Source organism: Patella vulgata, chromosome 7 (genome assembly GCF_932274485.2).
Source record: "Patella vulgata chromosome 7, xgPatVulg1.2, whole genome shotgun sequence".
NCBI lineage: Eukaryota > Metazoa > Mollusca > Gastropoda > Patellidae > Patella > Patella vulgata.
The window spans coordinates 319635-343241 of record NC_065885.2 but is presented as its reverse complement, the minus strand read 5'-3'; the positions used below and the strand labels follow the sequence as shown (position 1 = coordinate 343241).

Here is a 23607-nt window from a genome sequence, read left to right as displayed (position 1 = left end):
GTATAACAGGTGAGATATAGGCTCTACAGAACTCTATCATCCAGAACACTTTTACGACTGGCAAATCATATATTTACATGTATATTGAAATGAAATAAAATGGCGTTTAACATCCTACAGCCGTCACCCCTTATCGATAAGTGAAAAAACACGCTAACAAATCCCGGGGACCGGTTAGCTTGTCTCGGCCATCATGGCTCGCCCATGACAAACAGGAAACAGTCGTTTGGGATTCTGGCATGTTTAATATGTTGTAATGATTCTGGGACAATTTATAGGGAAGGTAGCTTACACATCACGTTTTATCGTTACAGACAATATCTGTTGATCGTTGAAAGAAGAAGACATCTTGACCCCGACATCTTCAAATTTCACCAGAGAATAATATTATTATGACGTTCGTGTCAGTAACAACTTGATGAATCAGAGGTTGTTGTCAACACGGTACAGAGAAATAATAAACCGCGGAGGAATCGTGGACTATTTTACACCGGTATTTTGTCTGTTGTAGACGCCAAATCAAATAACTGCAAAGAGTTTCTGGTTAATTTTCGCAACATAAAAGAATTAAGAAGTCTTCAATTTTCGCTTCCGTTGCGATGGCATCCATTAATCTCGAACACGTGTTTATAAAGATACTGTTAGAATATTACTTATGTCATAGTTCTGATCACGCTACTCGACCACCGAACAAAACGCGAATAGATTAACCTCAAGAGAATTCAAACAACCATCTTTCGCGAAGGAAATCAGTGAGAGCAATGTCGTCAAACTCCACTCTTCACATTCCTGGAGGGACATTCTTCTTTTCTGCCAAGCCCGAATTCTGATTTTAAAACATCGGATGTCAATTTCAAAGTACATGTAACATCAATCTTACATAAAGACTTAACCTACATTTAAACGTGACATGGGAATTGTACAGAATGGCCTTAAAGTGTGCTCTGAAAATTAAATCCTTAATACTACTCTCCAAACATACACACAGTGAACACTCCGACTTCAAGTAGAATCAAATTCAAATAGAACAGTCGACCATCGCTCTCAAAGGACAGTCAAATTTAAATAGAAAAATGGGGCACTTAACTCAGGAATGGTGGAAAATACGTACGCAAAATTTTTAAAAAAGAATTACAAAGACAAAGACCCATCAGTGTAGGCGTAAGTGGTCGACAATCCAGAAGAACCCACCAAATTAACTGGCGTTCACAATGCAAATGTTTCCAAAACGAGCCCCTCATCTGAACAACTGTGGAACCGACGGACACAACATTTTGTATGAAGAAAGACATTCATCTCTACGGACGATTTAAGACACCAGGGTCCAGACCACTAATATTTAGAAAGTTTTAGATATGGTCTTTGAGGGTTTGCGTAAGGCTCTGCTCTAATCAGATCAAATAATTCTCGGCAATCTTCGAAGACATTTATGTTTATAATTTGACAAAATTTCCAACATTGGCTGACATTTCCAATATATTCATTTTCTATTTTTGAACTATAAAACATGAATAGTCGGCTCTTTAAATCTTACATAACGTATCTATATTAATGGTTATACGGTGATTTGTATTTACGAAAACCATGTCGATCTCATGTCACCATCCAACAAATAATCTCCATTATATATTTGGATAAAGACTCTCTCTCTCTCTCTCAGATTATTGTATAGACGGAAAGGAAATCCACTTATCATGACAATCTCTCATTAGCATAACTAAATCCATTAAATTCCCACAGGAAATCAAACATTCTACATCTTTAGTCAAATGCCAAGTTTTCTGCTTTGCTAATTTCTAACAGATATATGACTTAAAAATAAACACACTTGTATGGATATACTACTTCTGAATTGTATTAACATGCTACGTTTCAATACACATACAGGTGGGGTCACCCCACTATGCCAGTTTTTAATGATTATCGGATTATAATTAACACCTTAATCAAGTGGGCCAGTTTCAAGATGTAGAGAACTGTGTTCAGCAGATTAATCGTTCAGCAGATTATCATTTACAATATGGAACTGGTATAGTGGGGGTAAATCATACAGGTGTAGAGAACTGGCAGTGGGGGTAAATCATACAGGTATCAATATCGAGCAAATAATGATTAATTAACAAAAACGTGGTGCAATATATAGTTGAACAATTTGGAAGCCATATAGCAGGTAAAACAATAACAAATTGATTAACAAGATGAAAGATATAATATATAGACAACAGGTAGAAACCATTTAGCAGATAACACAATAACAAAAATTAATCATCAAGATCAAAGATAACAATTATAAACCATTTTGTAGATAAAACAATGACCACTATTAATTAACCAGAACAAATATATAGATAACAAGTAGAAACTATTTTAGCAGGTAAAAGAAAAAAGGAAAAAAAGAACAGAAATTGGGTGGGGGAGGGGGGGGCATTAACCACATACTAATTAGGGATTGAGTAAATCTACCCATAGAGGTGGGAGAAAATGTCCTGAGTCTCTGACTTGTAGATCTGTGTTATAAGTAAAATCTCATCTTAAACTTGCGAAATATCTGAAATGTTTTTATATTTTTCGCTTAGGAGTTGAATAAAGAAAAACCGAAATTTATTGATTTGTCGCTTTTAAAACCAGCACCCTTGTCAGGTTCATCCAGTACCCTTGTAAGATTAATCCAACACCTTTGTCAGGTTCATCCAGTACCCCTGTCAGGTTCATCCAGTACCCTTGTCAGGTTCATCCAGTACCCCTGTAAGATTAATCCAACAACTTCGTCAGGTTCATCCAGTCCCCCTGTCAGGTTCATCCAGTACCCTTGTCAGGTTCATCCAGTACCCTTGTCAGGTTCATCATCCCATATCAATGATTACATGTGTGAAGGTGGACGTCAAACCTCAGTTGGATAGTGAGAAATGAGAAATTGTCTAGTTTTGAAAATTTGTTAATTCACTTTGTTTGCAAATTGTGAACCGCTATGTTCGCAATTTGTAGACTAACGTACGACAGTGTGTACATGATATGGAACGAACACTACGCATGGCAGTATTATTTACGATGTATTTAATTTATTGCCTAACTTTAAAGTGTGTTATACTAAAGAAGAAAAAGAGGCAGATTTCATCAGCTTTATGCAATAACGATTAAAAGAAAGGTCGTTTTTATTAGTCTACTTTGGGTTTCATTTTTACACAACCGATTCGGCAAAAAAATGGCGCCGAGAATAACTACAGATTGGTCAATTTGTTCACGCCCTCTGAAAACCGATATCAAAGGAAAGATACAATAACATAAGAGTATATTATTAATATCCTCAAGTAAAGGACAAATGAAATTATAAACATTTTATTTAAATAAGTAGGGCAGTCTGTATTGGAACAAAATTGAATTTCATTTCACCTGTTTATTCCATGAACAACACTCCAAATCCATTCCCCACCTCTCCGCGGTAATGGATTCTCCGGGCCGTAGCCCCCTCTGCTTCCTTCTTTGCACGCCACTGGCGCGGTAGGCTATTAAACTGTGATAAACATATCGATAAAGCGCAGACTATTTATGACACATGTTGTAAATTGAATAATTCATTCTTTCATATAAATTTAAATACGTGTTCTTTTATTACAAACTGTTTAATATCATTCTAGATTTTATTGCTAGCGATATTTTTTTTCTTTTCCAGTTGACGGTATACATTTATGTTCAGTTATTGATGACAAGTAAACATGTGCACATATTGTGTTATTAAAACTAAATTGTAATATATTAGTGGAGGAGGACCACACCACACACAAACAGAATCACATAAGACAAACAGGTGAACAAGACAGGATTTTGTCAGCAACAAGAGTATTAACAAATCAAAAGACTGGATTCGGGGGTCTGTAGTGATACGGACTTCACTCAAAATGAAATAAATTTACCACAAGGGAGACAATCCACGAATATACGGAATAATATGCCATGATCGGCTAAATATCCTAATGTTAGTACATTGAAGAAATTCACCTTTTGGCAAAAAACATCCTGACTTAAAAAAAAAACAGCCTGATCTAACAAACGTTAAACCCCATTTCATTTCATTTCATTTAACCCACAAATGGATATAACAACATTGATTGAAATGGACCAATATTGAATTATAATTCGTGTTTTTAATGTCTAAGATTATGGATAACATTGAGTTAGAGATTTATATGGTGGCTGATTGGTATCATGTAGTGATGTCATAGTGTCACTTTTCATAAGGCGACAACCCGACATCCCGACATTTTAACCCGACACCACGACAACCCGACATCACAACATTTTAACCTGACACCACGACAACCTGACAACCCGACATGACGACATTTTAATCCGACAAAGCGACATCACGACATTTTAACCCGACAAAACGACATTTTCAAACGACACCACCACATTAAAAATGTAATGTCGCGTAAAAATGTCGTATTGTCAGGTAAAAATGTCGTGATATCGGGTTATCAGCCATATTCCTCACAATACTATGATTATGTACACTGATCCTGGTGTTGGTCAAGAAAGTTCCCTGGGATTTTGCAGCATGGTTTCACCCTTTCGGTAGTTCCTTTAAACGGAAACGCAGTGTTAATAATATGTGTCAAGTCTGATGGTTAGACGGATATATAGATATAAGACTGCTCGCGTCCGTGAAGCGTGTCACCTGTAACAGCTTATCCAACAGTAATAATAAATTAATAATACAATATTATCGATTCTCTGTTATAAATACGTGAATGATTTTATACTGATTGTACCGCAGTAAAGCTGTATATTTGAGATTTTTTTTAAAAAAAATATTCTGTTCGTAATTGTTGATGTCGTTGTTACATTGTTAAATTTCTCATATCTCATATCGGAAGCCATTTCGACTCGAAAAATATGGCGCTTATACCCAAATATATGGCGCTTATACCCAAAAATATGGCGATTATACCCAAAAATATGGCGCTTGACCCAAAAGGTCCCGGTTTGGATGCTGGATTTGGCAGAGAAAGTTTCTATGGATTTTCTTGTCTGGTTTACCCTCACCATTGTTGTATGACGTCATCACCCTTTATTATCCCGGCTGGTGTAGAAAAGTAGGACGTTAAACCCTATTGCGTTTACATCTCATATCTATTGAACCATGCCGAGATCACCAATTGGTCAACAACTCGTATACAATAAATACTACCCTTATCTCTCTATGTTATACAACATATCACGAACTGAAAATCGTGCAACCGACCAACACGTGTTTAATAAATAAATGAAAATCGGTTACTGTCAAACTGTTATTAACCTATCAAACTGAAGGATTCAATCCTGAAAATAGAACATTGATATTTCGTTTTATACTCGAATTACCATCATTTTTAGATATTATTTACCATCCAGTTCCACGATTCAATAGCGGAAATAGCAGCATAACTATATTTTGTTAAATGGTAGCATGTTGGCACGAAACGTGTCAGCGAAATAATAAACCAACATTGGGTCCGGAAATTCCGCAATTACATTCCGTGGTCTTATAAAAGGGACTTAATCCAGTTAACGGAACTCTGTTCGAAAAAACCTCGTGCGACAGTGAATACATCAGACATGATATTAGTTGTATTAGAAATGTGCAATCGTCTCCTTGGAATGATTATTGTAATTATTTTGGTCTATCTGACATAACAAGATGTCTGTCACTATTCTACTGAAGAGATCACACCGGAAGTTCGACCTTGTCAAGTTCTGTCACGCGAGAATAGATGAAGAAACTGACCGATTGTCATTTTGTCGTAATTTCTGGGCCATAATGATTGGTAATCACAACTCTGCCAATGCTTTTATATTACCGTTAATCTCCATATATGTCAAACCATTATACTGTCTTTGATATGGGGTTGGGTGGTCTAATGGTTTAACGGTTTAACGCGTGCGCATGAAATCACAAAGTCTGTCGAGTGGACTTTAACCCCCCCCCCACCTCTTTTTGATATCTTATGTTTCCATATATATATATTTCTGTTGATATTAGTCACATGACTTTGATGTCGTTGATATCTGGTGATATTAGTCAAAATACTATAATGTCATTGATATCTGGTTATATATCTTAATACATGTTTCCAGTTAAACATAATGTTACTACAAGTGATTTTAGTATGTTATGGATACATTAATTTTAACATCAAAACAATAAAATATAGTAAAATCAATCCTAAAGGTTAATCAAATTCAAAAAAATGAAATGAAATGAGGATAATCAAACTTCTTTCTGCACCGACTGCGCTAATGAAGATAGTTTTGCCGGGATGGCGGCAAGGTCACGGCTCTTTTATACGAACGACAAGAATATGTTTTTTTGTCAGGGCCTCTGTCCTGCACCACTGCCGAGGGGTGACCATGCGAGAATATCAAGATGAATTTTCTCGGCTAACACTGGGAACAAACACGGGACCTCCTGGTAAGCGAGCCAGTGCCTTACTCACTGACCAACCGTGGCTCCCAAACAATTCAAATATTCACATTAGTTTAAACGTACGTGCTTTTAAAATAAGTTTTCCAAAGTAACTATCGTTCATAGTACACACGACCATCCTTATAACATCCAACCCTGCTACCCAACCTGCCAATTTAAACTAAACAATCTTTATGGATAACATCATATTGCACACAGAGAACTATCTACTTTGATGATCGATCTCTGCCCTGAATCGCCACCATGTTGAAACAATTATTGCACTATTTCTTTATTCGGTTCTAATCTGATTACTTCCTTCACGTTTACAAAAAAACTAAATAAACATTATTTAATTTAATATCATTAAATCTGAAAATGGAAGCAGAATAAATACTCCGCAAAACTATGTCTGTTCTAAAGCAGAACTAATTGTTAACGAACAGCGTAAGTTTTGTATAGGGCGATATGTTGCCCACCCTCTTCCCATTCTGCTATTCTCGTACTAGATTTTTGCCAATAATGTAAGGACCACAGAGACTTTTAACCCATTTAACCATTGATTAACATACTTTACCCATGACAGTAAATGGTAAGAAAAGTAGCTGACCTACTAACATGATACTATAAACGATCTGTGATCGTAGTAAAATTAGAATATTTGTGTATACGTATAGACCAATATATGAAATGACATGGAGTTTTACTTCCCTTCGTTTCTGTACCCAATCAGGCTAATGAAGATGAATATAAGCCATACAGTGTGGTATGAGGGATATTTGGCCCGGACAGCAATTAAATTTCAACTGTCAAGGGCTCTTGTACAAGTATAAACCAATGTATAAAATGAAACACGGGTATGAGGACGGGTAGACCAATACAAGGAGTAGATAGAAACCACAGTACACTTTAATACAATAATATGTAAGCATAGATCATTAAACCAATTACAGTTCCCTTGGTACCCTGTAATAGAAGACTGATTTTATGGTGAAGTCATTAATAAATGCCATTTAAACATTATATTGTAATGTTGACTAAGGTCCAGTATATTATTATAGGGGACAGTCATTAATAACTGTCACTTGAACATTAAAATATAGTATGTTGACCATAATAGTATAGGTCAGAATCATTAATAAATGTCACTTAAACATGATATTATGTTGTCTAAATCGACTAATAAAGCATCCCACAAAGTTGAATCTCTTAAGCCTAGCTCACACCCCGCCGTACGTGCCGGTCTGGTCTGCGAGCCACCAAACCCTACGACCCGTGCGTCCCCAAACACGTACGGCGGGTTGTGCGCCAGACCTTGACAACTGCAATACGAGACGTTAACTCATTTGGTCGTGTTATATACGTTTGTGTTCTTACTGATCTGGCGGGGAAAATGATGAGATTGGGCAATAACAGATCAGCAAAATATCAAAGCTACAGAGGAAAGTCCCGTCTTCATTAGCCAAGTTCGGAGCAGAACAGTTGGACGTTAAACCCCATTTCATGTCATTTCATTTTACAGAAGAAAGTACTCTAAAAAAAATTGTCCATCTTTTTATTTTGTACGCCCAAGTGAATTATTAAAATGAAGATGTTGTCGAGTTTAACTTACTTTAAATTTTACCTAGCGCGCAAGCCAAGTTGATTGAAATGTAAAAAAACGGTAAAATAGATTAAAACAGTTTTTATGTCAGAAGAAGCATATTGATTAACTTAATATTTCAGCCTGAACTCTAGCAAAGGCGATTGAAAATTGATTAAAACTTAAAAGTTGACTAGAAACTGCCCCCGGAGCAAACCATAATCCGGATAAAAACTTTCAATTTGATCGAATCCTCCTCTTTACCTTCTGATACATTAGAATGGACACCTTCCAGGATTTACTTTAACGTTTTTATCGGCGACACACATCTAGATTAAGATCGTAATGTTTTTTTTGGGAAGGGGAGCAATAAGAAGAACTTTGGAGATTTTTTATTCCGACCTACCTTTTTCAGGGGTAGGGTCTGTCGGGCCGAAAATAAAAAGATGTCTTAGGTCCGCCCGTGAACACATTCGCGTGCATGTAAACGGAAGCTTTATAGTTAGAATTCAAAGATGAGAAGGTGAAGACTCTGCAATTCAGACACGTGTAACTGTAGAAATAAAAAATACCATATGTCTCGAAATAGCCGAAGTATTGTGTTGACGAGCCATACACAACTATTACATTATATTAAACTGAGATTGTTAGCATCAAATCCCAAGGCTGTGTTAATGGTTCAACCGCAAATCATCAGCCATTGTTTTCATTACCTCTCAGAATCAAAAATATATTCAATGTTTCCTGTTGTCATCTCCACCAACTATAACATAATACAAGACCAAGTGTTTCACCAGGACGTCCCTTTCATTTCATCAACACATGTAGCTCACAGATCTGTAATTTTAGATATGAATGTGAAACATTTCTTGTTCAGAAAGACCCCGACTGTCTGTTACATTTCAGTAGGGTCAGACGGTTTCATCAAATTCACTGACGAACTGACACACTCCAGATCGGTGTAATTACTTCACTATGACTGAATACCGAAATGGGTTGGCAACTTTCGCCCACTTAGGTGTCAGGGATGTGTCTATAAATTGGCAGTTCCAGAACTCAGGAAGTGGGAATGGGCTGGGAAGGCTCGGGGTGGGGGTCGAATGGTTTAACACTTTTGCGTAAGATCACAAGATCTGTGATTGAGTCAAGTGGCGTGGTGTTGATTCACCGCTTATAGGTGACAAAGAATAGGGTTGCCCGCCCAACCTCGTTGGGTTTCTGCGCGTCCCCCGACTCCTTCCACAGTTAAAGGCCGCCTACGCGCAAGCGAATTATTGAATTAATATTCAACCATATGTTAGTCCCTCCCTCTCTCTCTCTCCCTCTCTCTCTCTCTGTCCCCATCTCTCTCCCTCTCTCTCCCTCTCTCTCTCTCTGTCCCCTCTCTCTCTCTCTGTCCCCCTCTCTCCCCCTCTCTCTCTCTGTCCCCCCTATCTCTCCCTCTCTCTCCCTCTCTGCCCCCTCTCTCTCCCTCTATCTCTCTCTGTCCCCCCTCTCTTTCCCTCTCTCTCTGTGTCCCCCTCTCTCTCCCTCTGTCCCCCTCTCTCTCTCTCCCTCTCTCTCTCTGTCCCCCTCTCTCCCTCTCTCTGTCCCCCTCTCTCTCCCTCTCTCTCTCTGTCCCCCCTCTCTCTCTCTCTCTCTCTGTCCCCCCTCTCTCTCTCTCTCTGTCCCCCTATCTCTCCTCTCTCTCTCTCTCTCTCTGTCCCCCTCTCTCTGTCCCCCTCTCTCTCTCTGCCCCCCTCTCTCTCCCTCTCTCTCTCTGTCCCCCTCTCTCTCCCTCTCTCTCTCCTCTCTGTCCCCCTCTCTCTCTCTCTCTGTCCCTCTCTCTCTCTGTCCCCTCTCTCTGTCCCCCCTCTCTCTCCCTCTCTCTCTCTCTCTCTGCCCCCCTCTCTCTCTCTCTCTGTCCCCCTCTCTCTCTCTCTGACCCCCCTCTCTCTCTCTCTCTCTCTCCCTCTGTCCCCCTCTCTCTGCCCCCTCTCTTTCTGCCCTCTCTCTCTCTCTCTCTGTCCCCCTCTCTCTCCCTCTCCCTCTCTGCCCCCTCTCTCTCCCTCTCTCTCTCCCTCCCTCTCTCTCTCTCTGCCCCTCTCTCTCCCTCTCTCTCTCTCTGTCCCCCTCTCTCTGCCCCCTCTCTCTCCCTCTCTCTCTCCCTCTCTCTCCCTCCCTCTCTCTCTCTCTGCCCCTCTCTCTCCCTCTCTCTCTCCCTCTCTCTCTCTCTCCCTCTCTCTCTCTGCCCCCTCTCTCTCCCTCTCTCTCTCCCTCTCTCTCTCTCTCTCTCTCTCTCTCTCCCTCTCTCTCTGCCCCCCTCTCTCTCCCTCTCTCTCTCTCTAACTTTAACTTAGCTGGGGTTAAGCATTATGTTTCTTACGTTCTATTTAATGTAAACGGGGTAATCAAATTCACGGGAACTTAACTCGTCCAAACCCCGTTTTTAATTAGTCAATACATACTGGAAACAAGGGATTTATACCAGGTCTTTAATTTTTCTCTAATAGTAGCTCCGACCGACCTGCCCGGCCCCACCCGGTCTAATAATAACCCCGCCCGGTCTAAGAATTTTTACTTTGCTGTTCTCTATGATCATTGTACTTTCTTACAAGACTGTTGTAACCACGTTGTCATGAAAAAATTCCTTGGTTTTGCCGAGAAGGCTTTTTATTAAATAGAATACGTTCTACACGTGATTGTGAGAGTAACCGGTTTTATTGACTAAAATATATCTGGACCCCTTCTTAGATATGAAATGAACACGATTTCATAAGATTTCTTAAAAATGGCGAAATCCAACGGCTGATTAGCTACCCCCACACATCCTGCAAGATAAGCAACCATTGCTCCAAGTATGGCAAAAATCTCACGACTGACTACCAACACCTCCACATGACTGTTAATATTAAATGCTCTGCTAGAATGTCTTTTTAAGTTATTAACGATAAAAATGAAAAATGTTCAAAGTCCTCTAATACCGATGATGTTAAAGTCAACATACCTCTAATGACAAAGTCATATGTTGGTAATCACATGTTTTATTGCCTAATGTTTATTTAGTATCTCGTGACTCTCTGCTTTTACAAATCGTGATGAGTTTATATAATATTTATTTTAAACGGGGAACAAGAGAACTCATAAGACAGCGTGAATGGTAATTAATAATGGATTCCACTACGATTTACTAAGTAGACATATGTTTAAACTATTCTTAGTTTTAAATTTGGACATTAACAAATACATTTTATAATCTGTTTATTTTAAACTTGTATAGTGTATGTGGTTTTTGTTAAATGAATGGGTTCTATCTACCACTTGTCTGTCGGCTGGATATAGTCTTAATGGCTGCTTCACTAATGTCTGGCAGCTTTTTTTTTGTGACCTGCCATTTTGTGTTCTGTCATTTCCGTAAAATTAGTTGGCTGGCCAAGGAACCTATTATATACCGATTTTTACCAATCCTTTCACTTTTGCTAATAATTTTGTAAGCTTTTCATTTTTTATATATAACATGTAATTGCCTGCGATATGACTTCGGTGGAAACGGTCGTTAAATAAATCTATTTCACACACACACACACACAGGTAGTACGACCAACCAAGTTCCATCTGTGTACCCCTGCGTTGGCCGAGAAAGTTCATCGGTATTTTCCGGCATGGTTCCTCCTTGTCTGTGGTGCAGGGTCGAAAGCCTGACAAGGGATAACGTATAGTCATTCGGATGGGACGAAAAACCAAGTCCCGTGTACACATTGGCGTGCACGTAAAAGAACCCCAGGCAAAATGTCTCTCATAGCACACCATATGCCGGTCTTCATTAGCCCAGTAGGAGCAGAACAGTAGGCCGTTAAACGACATTACATTTCATTTTATTTCATTTCCACCCGTGTACACACTGGCGTGCACATATAGGAAACCTTGACAGTTCGAAATAGAAGAAAAGTAGGAATATCTGGGAAATAAAGGCTCATCCCCTAGTATTGGCCCCCAAATGCTTTAAGAAACCGAGTCCGCGTATAATGTGGAAACATGGAACTGGCAGTTTCGCAAATGTTGGTTGCCGTTACTGTTTGTTGATTTTTTGATATTTCTAGAATAGATTCATAACTAGGAGCCTTTAAAATATGTTACTCTCCCACTCGATTGAAGAGTTGAATTTCGAACACTTTCTAGGAGCCTTCAAAATATGTTACGCTCCAACTCTATTGAAGAACACAATGAAAGTTACATTTTGTTCTTACAGTTAACTTTTGGTATGTAAGCATTTAAAGGTTCACCGTCATTTAAAAGCAATTATTTTCATTACCACATTTTGCTATTGTACATCTTCTTAATAGCGTTCTACAAACGTCTCGATTACATAGCTGTACAGAAACACAATTTAATAAACAAAACATTTCTAGGTGGTTTTAGTTTAAAGTTGGTGCGTAGTAAAAGTGCGACTTTCATGTCATTTCATTTGTTTTACAAGGCGCAAGTGGGAAGGGGGGGGTGTTCAAAGGATTCTATTTATACTACATTAAAAGTATTAAAGGGCATGCACCCACCTAATCAATTTATAAAACATTATGCTCTACAGCGAATGTCAATCAAATATGACATTTTGTCATTTATCAAACTTTTTGGGTTATAAAGAAACGTTTCATAATAACCTCACGAAAAGCCTTCATACAGTCGTTGGTTTGGCTTCCATGACATGAGAGAACTTTTAAAGAATGTGAGCATGGATAATAATAGCGTGCTCTCTTTAAATCTCTTGTTCATCCTTGAAGCTCCTGTTACCATATTTCCTGCTCGCCCACACTCCAAAATAGCTGAATTCACTGGATGTTTAATTATTGGCTAATTGTTCTGTTTGTTCTAAACTATTTGTATAATTTTCACTTTAATCTCATAGTGTAGTGTTCGCCATCACTAAACAATTGTAGAAAATAAACTTGCTGTTTGATTATAGCGTTCTGTGTATTCAATTCTAAACATTGGCTTGGGTGGCCGAATGGTTAACGCGTGCGCTTTGGACCAGAATGTATGTCATCGAGTCAAGTGACGTAGTTTCGATTCCTAGCTTGTACGGGACAAGGAGTAGGGTCGCCTGTCCCACCCAGTGGGTGGGGGGGAGCTGGATGACCGAATGGTTAGCACGTGCACGCTGTATCATAAGGTCTGTCATTGAGTCAACTGGCGTGGTTTCGAATCCCCGGTTGTACGTGACAAGGAGTAGGGTCGCCTGTCCAACCACGTGGGTTTTCTCCGGGTCCTCCGGTTTCCTCCCACTGCTAAAGGCCCCTACGCACAAGCAAATTATTGAAATGAAATTGAACCATGTGTTAGTCCCGAAATGACCTAGTTAATGTCGAGTGGACGTTAAACCCTATCACTCTCTCTTTCTCTCGTGACGAGATGCTAGGATTTTAATACTTTGTAGACTTTGTGTGGTGTTTGATAAAGTGAAATAATTATATAAAATTCTCTATTTGTGATATTTTTTTTCATATTTACTTTGACTAATTACTGCCCTTCCTACTGGCTTTCTATATATTAATCAATCAATTTGAAAAAAAAGAATATTGACATTTTTCTTGTTGAAAATAAGAAATATAAATTACTTGCAAATGGATTTAAATATTTCCTATTAATAGATATAATTAGGTCATAGAAAAGCTGCAAGGGTATCTGACATATTGTACGACGTCAACATCAGCTAAATTAACTTCCAGATTGATTTATACGGACTGCATTACTGACAAAATTGTTAAATTCGAAATACATATGTGTGCTGTTTTGGCAGGTTTAGTGTACCATGCAAATTAATTTCTATCGATTTAGGGGATTCACCGATATCTATCTTCAAGAGGATTTTATTTTTTGCAACGCTAACAGTTTGGGGTTTTTTTAAAGAATAAGTGGGGCTTTATTTCATTTCGGTTTTATAGCTTATTTAGCTAATAGAAATGAAATAGGGTTTAACATTCTACTATTCTGTACCAAACCGGCTAATGAAGATTGGTATACAGTGTGCTATGACGGAAATAGTTTTTCCCGGACATCGCCGCTAGGGCCTACTCTTATTTCCAATTCCAACCGCCATTGGTTATTATTACGTGTACTCCAATGCGTACAACCTCGGTTTTTCGTACCATCCAAACGACTAAACACTGTTCCTTGTTAGGACCTCCTCTCTGCATCACTGACAAGAAAAGTCAATGCAGAAAATCCAGTGGTACTTTCTCGGCGACGCGCTTCTCTTAAACATGTGTTCGGGTGTTTAATCGAGTGATCAGTTTCTTTAACGTTAGTATTCTACTTTTTGTGTAAAGATGTCGGACGCATGTCGTAATAACCTGACACGCTAATGATGTCATTATTGATAATATACTTTCACAGAGCGCTTTAATTAGACGAGAAAATAAATAAAGAACGTGTATGCGAAATTACAAAAAGATTATCCTCCCATTGTGAGCGTCTTGGAAATAAAAACTAAGATAAAGGTCATACCCTGCACAAGTTCTAGAATGTATGTCAAACAATAATTCTCTAGAAAATGACTTGCTAACACGCCATCTAGTCTCTCTATAATATAAAACTTTACACAATGGAACAAAATAAAACAATTTTCAGTGATTATCTCCAGATGAGATTTCACAAATCAATTTACACATGATAATTATTTCCCGGATTTAGAGGTGCCTTTCGTTCGTAAACACCTAGGAGGCTCAAGTCTAGCGATGTTTAATTGAATTTCGTCGAGGATTTTTTTTTTTTTTTTTTTGACAACTCAATTATTCATCGAGATTTTTTTTTTATCTTTTAAGATTCATAAGATTCTGCTTTACAGGATTTTAATCAAATCTAAAATGGCGTAACATATATTACAGTCTTCCTTGTGGGTTGTTAAGAGTCTTGGGATTTTTACAATTTGATTTATTTGGCTTCAGCATTAAAGATTATTATGTAAAATTCAAGCATCTTGAAAAGTTGTTTTGATGTCAAGTCGTATTTGGTAAACTCAGATAATAATAAAAGACAGTTCAGGAACACTGTAGAATAAAACATAATGATGAAGCAATAGTAGAGGAATATGGCTGATGTTCATCATAATGGATGCACCGTTTCAGAGAAACCACAGTAATTGAAATAGCAAGACGTTTCCCATTCAATGCTAACTAATGGATCCGAATGTGAAATGTATGGGTTTACATCCGTTCTCAACTTATTATTGTCCGTATTTGTCTGGGGAATTATCTGCGATGTTATCTTTCTGGGTGTTTTCGGGGCTAGGGTTTATCCTCCTGTCGTTACTAATATGTGTATGGCCATCTCTTTGAAGGAACTGGTGCTCCAGCTCTACTCATCTTGTTGTTCTTCCTGTGCTTGAGGCAACGTTCTTCGAAAAAAATCCTAAGGTTCCGTCAATTAGAGTATGATCGATATGAAACTGAGCATTCATTGCACAATTGTGAATGGATTGACGGACTTCGATTTTGATATGACGTCAAATCTGCAGATGGCATGGCTTTGTCCTATATTTTTCTAGCGTGCATTTACTAATGTCCGTGCCGTTATTATTATCCCGGTTGGTGTAGAAACGTTAGACGTTAAACACCATTGTATTTTATTATCGGTGTATGTCTCTTTAAGCCGTGGTGTGTGGCGCGACCATCCTGCTTCATTTAGCTAAATATAATAACTCAAGAATATGCCAAGAATAATACGAATCGTAGACCTGGTGTGATTTTCTTCAAACGGAAAACAATTAAACGTTTGACTAAGACTACTGTACGCCATTTTATTTTTTTTATTTAGAGCGTAATCTATGTTATCTCTAATTGAATGTATGTCAGGGGTCCACGTGCTACGTAATGGCGGTTTGGCACGCTATCGTCTTCTAATACTATATATTAACATACTTTCAGAACAAAAAATACTATTTGTTCTACTATTATATTGCGATGACTTTTCTGATATTGATTCATCTAAGATAATTCTTCATCCGATTCTGCAGTAGTTTTTTGGGGTTTTTTTTTCAACCCTACAGCTAAGTAACGGTGGAAACATATTGTACTAAAACCAAATTGAATAAAAATGTGAAGGATCTAGCTACAGCAAGTCTGTTATCCTCGTCCCAGCGCTTTCGGTGGGGTTTTTTTTCTCTCTCTCGGTTAAAGATAAACACGATATCCAACGATTATCTGGCGTAAATCTGATCGAAAAAAATGGGGAATCGATCCATGATTCCCGTAGGAGATATTTTCTACGTCTCAAATTTGAATTACTCGTAAAAACTATATAAAACCTGTCTACAAATTACTGTCGAATGCAAAAAAAACGGTGAAACAGGATTTATAAGATATTTGAACTTCTCGCAATAAAAAAATTAAATGAAATTGGTTTTAACATATTGCCTTTCTTCACTTTCCTGACTAAGGAAGATGGATTTATGTCATGTTATAAAGGAATGTTTGTCTAAATGACGGTGTTTCCACCTTCTCTTCCTCTAATTCGAACTTGCAAGAGGTCTTTTTCGTGCACACCAACGTATATACGGGACAACGGTGTTTCGTTTTATCCGAAGGATTGGAAAATTGCCGTGCCAGGCCCTCCATACGGCACCACTGAAAAATCTCCTGTCATGCCGGACTTTCTCGATCAATGCGTTGATTGAGGCGGATGGGTCGTCCGTTGGATCGATCGATTAGTATACCAGCGCCATACTCGCTGAACTATCGTGGCTTTGTTACACTGACTAGTCTTTCGGATGGGACGCAAAACCGAGGTCTCGTGTATACATTGGCATGCACATTAAAGAACCCTTGGAATAATTGTAGGCCGGGCAATATTTTCCCCCCATAGCGCACTGCACGGAGTATAACCTTCCTCATTAGCCGAATCGGTGACAAAAAAGTAGGACGTTAAACCCTATTTCATAGAACACCCCATTCATATCAGTTTTAGACATAGTAAGGTCATCAGTCATCCCGTACACCATGGTCGTCGATAACAGTCTGCTATTTATATCTCCTATATCATATTTATTTTATGTTTAATTACAGGATACATGACAAACAAATTGTGCCTTGTCCCTTGAATAGGAAACACAGTGAATACGTTGGCGTGCAGGTAAAAAAAACCACCCCGACTTTATTAGCCCAGTCGGAGCAGAACAGTAGGACGTTAAACACCATTTCATTTTATTTCATTTTGTAAAAAAAAACTATTGAAGTAAGTGTAAGCTCTAACGGTGAAATTCCCACGCCCCATGTAGGCGCTAACGTCACTATTCGAGTAGAATTGATAATTGTCAGATTACGTTTGTCTCAAAATGATCGAAGTATTTATTTCGTTGACGAGACTTTAAACTCATCGTAAAAGCGTGGATTAAAGATACATTAGTTAATAGTTTTATAAAGAGTTGACCATTCTACTATAATAATTCAAAAACAGATGACAAAAAAAGAAAATGTTACTGTTGGGAGTTTGGACTAGAAATAGGCACCAATTTAACAGCACCGTCTATGAAAATTGGCGATCGTTTGATTGACAGACGATAATTCAACCCACATATTCTCGATTATCAAGTAACATGCTCAATGGCTCTGGTAGCCTAGCTTGGAAGGCCTTTCGTCGCCAGTTTCCGGTAGTGACATCAGAGACTAACGGAAAACGTTTACTTGGTCCGCCATTTATTGATTTAATTTTTTTTAAATGGACGACTTTTTAAATCCAAACTGTATCCATGTGAATAAAGGTCGAATTAATAATTTCTATAACTTCGGACGCCTAAATAAAGACTTGCAATAGGCAGATTTCGCTCTTGCATAATGTATGTTTAATCTAAAAGACACCACCAAAAATCACTGCGCCCTGTAGTTTCTTAGTGAAGAATGTTTCTGTAATTTGGTGTTTTATAAATTCAGTAAGCAATGGATAACTTAGTGCATGGGGTAGGTGGTCATTTTATTACTTACAATTACTTACAGTCGATTATTGAAAGGCAAAGACTGGATTACTGTAACAATATTTGGTAATAGTCCAAAAATAAAAATCATCTCTTTGAATAAAGGTTTGCTATAAACATTCACATCTTAATGCATCCTTGAAACTTTTAAATTTACCCCCCCCCCCTCCAAAAAAAAAATAAAAAATAAAGCGCTCGAAAACTCAATTTCTTGAAGTACTTTGAAACCAAATTGGCGATCGGTTTTAGTAAGTGGAGTCATCAAGAGTTAAACAAATAGTATTTGATTTGATTGCGGAGCCGCGGTCGCTCATAAGACGTTGGCTCGTTTACCTGGAGGTCCGGTTGTCAGTGGTGCAGGACGGAGGGCCTGGCAAAGGAAAACGCATGGTCGTTCAGATGGGACGAACAACCACGGTCCTTTGTACACATTGAAGTGCATGTAAAAGAACCCTTGACAGTTGGAATTCGAAATAAGAAATACAAGTAGGCTGTAATGGCATGTGTCTGTCTTCATTACCTCAGTCAGAGCCGAACACTTGAACGCTGTACCCGATTTTATTTCATCTGATTTAATTTGGTTGAATTTAAATTATATAAACTAGTGTGTACATTATAACAGACGGATACAAATAAAATTTAGACAAATATCAACTGAAAATAGAAACATGTGAATAACGATCTATTTCTAGGACAGATGTTACTTTCTAGTAAATAAATTATCACTCTCATAAAATAAACAATTTGCACCTATTTATATAGGTGGTTTAACACGTGCTCATGAAATCATAAGGTTAGTCTTGAGTCAAGTGGTATAGTTACAATTCCCCACTTGTACGTGACAAGGGTCGCCTATCCAACCATTTGGGATTTATTTCCATAATTCTCTTGTGCAAAGCGGGTGGTTTGGGGGGGGGGGGGGGTCTTGAGCAGTGGGAGGAAACCAGGGGACCAGGACAAAATCCACAAGATTGGACAGATGACATAACTCTTTGTCACGTGCATATTGGGATCGAAATCTCGCGACTTGACTCAATGACAAACCTTATGATCTAAACCGTACGCGTTAAGTCATCGAGTCCCTACCCCCCTCCCCACACCCCCGCTCCCGGCAACAGACCCCCAACAGCATTTATATTTAGGATATTGATAGTGCATAGTAGTGATAGCATTTAAGAAGGGGGTTAGCATATAGACTGGGGATAGCATATAGGATGGTGATAGCATTTGGGTTGGCGATAGCATTTAGGATGGTGATAGCATAAATTCGCTGGACAGCTGTGTCTCTCTCTCTCTTGGCTGGTACCCGTGATAATTTAATTCACAAACTTCAAATGGTTCAAAATTCAGCTACTAGGCTTATCACTAAGTCTAAATTTACCGATCATATTACCCCTATGTTAATCACATTACATTGGCTATCCATTCGTTTTAGAATTGCTTCTTTTAGTTTTTAATTGTTTAAATGGTTCTGCTCCTTCATACTTATGCAATTTAATTCAAATTTATAACCCTCTAGAATTTTGAGATCCTCGTCTGATTGTTTACTTTTCTGTCAACAGTGATCAAGATTTAAAAACAATAGGCGACAGAGCATTCAGTATTCAGAAACCAAAAGTTTGGAATTCTTTACCTTTTAACATCAGAAATTTTACATCAATTACAATTTTACGAAAAATATTAAAACTTATTTATTTAAAGAAGCTTTTAATTTATAACTAAAGTATTTTTTGAAGAATGTATATATTTTACTTTAGATTGTGATATTTAAATAGTCTTATTTTTTCTATATTATTTACAGTTTTATGTATAAGTTTATTAAATTTTATGTAAGTTTATTTTATTTCTGAGTTATTGTATTGTATTTGGTTTGTTTTATATTAATGTTACTACATACTTTGTAAAGCGCACTTGGGCACTAGGTGAATTGTGCGCTATATAAATGTTCTTAATAAAGAAAACAATATAGAGTGGTGATAAAATATAAGATGGTGATAGCATGTCTGGTGGAGAGAGCATATAGGGTGGTGATTGCATTTAGGATGGTGATAATGTATATGATCGTGATAGCATGAAAGGTTTATCCGCATTACTATGTGGTACGCTTGTGGAAACGCGTAGCACCCCTTAAAACGTGAAATGGACATGGGATGGCGGCATTACTACTGTGTTATATTCAGAGTATAGGATTATAACATTTAAAGTTTATGGTTATAGTATTTAGATTTTATTGCTAGGATTAGGGATACTAAGAGAAGAGGTGCAGTGAGGGGCTTTGCGTCATCGGTTAAGATGAATATCATATGGAAATTATAGGGTTAGAATATTCTTAATAGATAAAAAAAAGAATCGTAGTTTGATAGTTACGTTCCCAAATCTATATAACTAGCGGAGACTAAAAACGTTGCAGTGTCTCCTAATCTAGTACTAGGTGCAGGATAAACAAGATAAACCTGCGGAGAACAAAACGCTCACGGGGCTCCTAATTTGGGCGTAGTTATGTCTATTCGTAGATCGTTTATTTTCGTAGCAACGGTACTTGTTAACCGACACTACGTCTCGATGGTCCATTTAAACTTTTAACTCTCACGGTTGTTCAAATCCATTTAAATCTCGGGCATCCGATGTTCTAGAGAGTTTATTATAAGCTTGGCACGTGAATAAAGGACTAAATAATAATTTATATAACATCTAAAGCCAAAAAAAAGACCTGCAATGAGCAGATTTAGCTGTCATATAATGCGTGTTTAAATTACCAGTAATTGTTGTTTACACTCTACAGATTGTTGATGCTCTCTATATAAAAATAAAAGACGCCTTTGAGACTAAATTAACATTTCATTAGACATCATTTCCATATTATAGCGACGAGTCATGATTAAAACTAGCCTGTTTTTTCCCAAATCCATTAACATTATCTGCTTAAAAACAATATCAAAATATACTTGCAAAAATAAAATCAACTAATAAATTTTATTTCTGAGGAAAAAAATATACTGTCTTACCTTGCATTCTACGCCAACTGGTTAAAATAAACGACTTAAACAAGATTCTGTCTGTGCTCAAAACATTAATAAAGTCATAAAAAATATATTACGGCGTCGTGTTCACACATCTATATGCAATCTAACGTTTTTCCAGAAGCGATTAGCAGGGACTTACAAGATAATAATACAGAACAATTCAATTAAGTCAGATCCAATAATAACAATACACCCAGCGGGCAATGATATCAGCAATATGCTCAAAGATGTTATAAAGATGATATCGACAAAATGTCTTAATAATGATGATATCGGCAATATGTCCAACTGTTGAATACAGACTAAAATAACAATTTAAACTGAGTAGTTAGATATTCTGTAAACACATGTTATAGATGCCCGTATGATATATATTATATCTATTATTCCAATAGAAGTGTATCTGTGGTTACAATAGAAGCGGGAGTTTTATCTACCAGTCAAGACACGGGTGTATCTGTGATTCTATGATACAGAAGGCTAGCAATACCGTGTGGCTGTTTGTCGATCTCTTTATATTTCACTCTTGTATTATTGATCACCCCTTCTCCTCTCTGTCTTACTACCAGTTGTATGTTTTAACTCTTGTCTAACTTGTAACACATGTTACAAACTTTATAATCAATATGCTATAATAAACTTTTAAAAGTTGTAAATTCATGTTAAACTTGTTTAAAATCTCGTTAATGTTTAAATTATGGACCAACTCGGTTTTGTCTCCCCTCTGTCTAGTGCTTACTGTAATATAGACGAATACACATGGGAATGTTCTTGTTTTCAGGTCTACAAACTAGAATAAAACAGATGAATGATTTGTCAATAAATAAGAATTTATTCCTTCGAGTATACTTCGGTTCTACCCGCTAATTTCTGTTTTAAGTGAATTATGTTAAAGTATATATTTAAAGAATATGAAAAAAAGCAAGTTCAAATAGATTGTTCAAATTAATTATCAGAAAAAATCAACAACAATGTCTCATTTCTTTCCCATTTGTTTTGTTTGGTGTTTGTTTGCTTTTGTTTATTAGTTTGGAAGAACAAAGATCTCTTTATTCATTTTTCTTAATTCATAGTCCTTAATTCTTATTTCTCCATCTCTTGTCGTATTTCGACATTTGTATGTATGTGTGTGAAATAGCTTTATTTAACGTCCTCTTCCACCGAAGTGATATCGCAGACAATTACATGTTATATATACATAGTGAAAATATTTACAATGTGATTACTGGAAAAAATTAAAGGATAGTTAGATTTTTATATATATGTACAGAAGACAATAGATAGGAGGACGAGACATGATATAACAAGTGCAAAGTAATAAGGTGCTAGTAGGGACAATCACGGACATTGACAAACAGACATGAATATGGACGAACATTTAGACAGACAGACATAGACATTTATATACGAACATTTTGACAAAACAGACATGAAAGTGGACGAACATTTAAACATATTATGTACATAATATATATATATATCTTGGGTCGTTTTAGTCGGTCTGGTCGTTCTCTCCCGTTGAATGGCAGGGCGGTGCAACTCTTCCTTGGGGCTTGTTGGTGAGTGTAAGGCCTGGTCCATTCTTCCTTCCATTTGGGTTTGTTGTCCGGTATGGTGGTATTGTTTTCATCTTTATTTCTGTTGTTCATTCCTTTTGTTATTGGTTCTCTGAAGGAAGAATCCAGTCCCCGAAAAGGAGAGAGAAAAGAGAGTATCTGGTCTTACGGTGGTTTGGGGTTTTATTTCGTCTAGTAAGGTTTCGGGGAGGGGGGGGGGATTTGTAATAATAATAATAATATAAAAAAAATACTTAATTTTGATATAATAATAATAATAATAAAATATAAAAAAGAAAGAAAATCAATTCGCATTTATGACAAGTTAATATAAATTACATTCAATTTTTATTAAGAGTAAATAAAATACAATAGTGCGCTATTTGTATGTATACTAAAATTAACATTTGTATGTATTCTAAAATTAACATTTGTATGTATTCTAAAATTAACATTTGTATGTATACTATGTAATATTTGTATTTTAAAATCAATATTTGTAAATTAACATTTGTATATTAAAATCAATATATGTTTTACAAATCAGACATTTATCATGTAAATTGTATCTTTGTTTAATTGTACATCAATATAGTGATAACATTTCTTTTAGAAAATCAATAAAATACATTTACATTTCATGAAAAAAATACAACGAAAAACAAATCTCCAACAACAAATTTCCAAATACAAATCTCCAAATATCAATCTTGCAAAACAAATGTCAAAAGACGTTTCTCCAAATTTGTCTAACCTGAACATTATTACGCCAGTGTTGGGCTGTGGAACGACTCTACCAATTTGTAAAACAGTAGCCGCGTCTATTTCTTAGGGGAGATGAATTATACTAAAATCGTTTCTGAATGATAGATGGACTTATATCGACATTGTTTTAATAAACGTTGCGTTGGTTATTTTAAAACTACGCATGTCGTGTAAATATTTTATTTTGTATTTTGAGTATGTTATTTTTAAATGAATACATCAGCATATTATATTCAAATATTACAGATGGATAGAAAGACAATAGTATAATAAACGTTGCATTAGATAAAATCCAATTG

The 23607-nt window shown here is 37.0% G+C and overlaps 2 protein-coding genes across 2 annotated transcripts in view; one reads left to right on the top strand and one right to left on the bottom strand.

Moving 5' to 3' along the window:
* Positions 1–21450, bottom strand: part of LOC126827161 (G-protein coupled receptor dmsr-1) — a 52293-nt gene extending 30843 nt beyond the window's left edge. The window contains exon 1 of the mRNA XM_050556393.2: positions 20970–21450. The gene's annotated coding sequence lies outside the window, so the exon portion shown is untranslated. The remainder of the gene's footprint in view (positions 1–20969) is intronic.
* LOC126827736 (coiled-coil domain-containing protein 115) overlaps positions 1–23607 on the top strand; it is a 319045-nt gene that overhangs the window by 177953 nt on the left and 117485 nt on the right. The window lies entirely within an intron of this gene.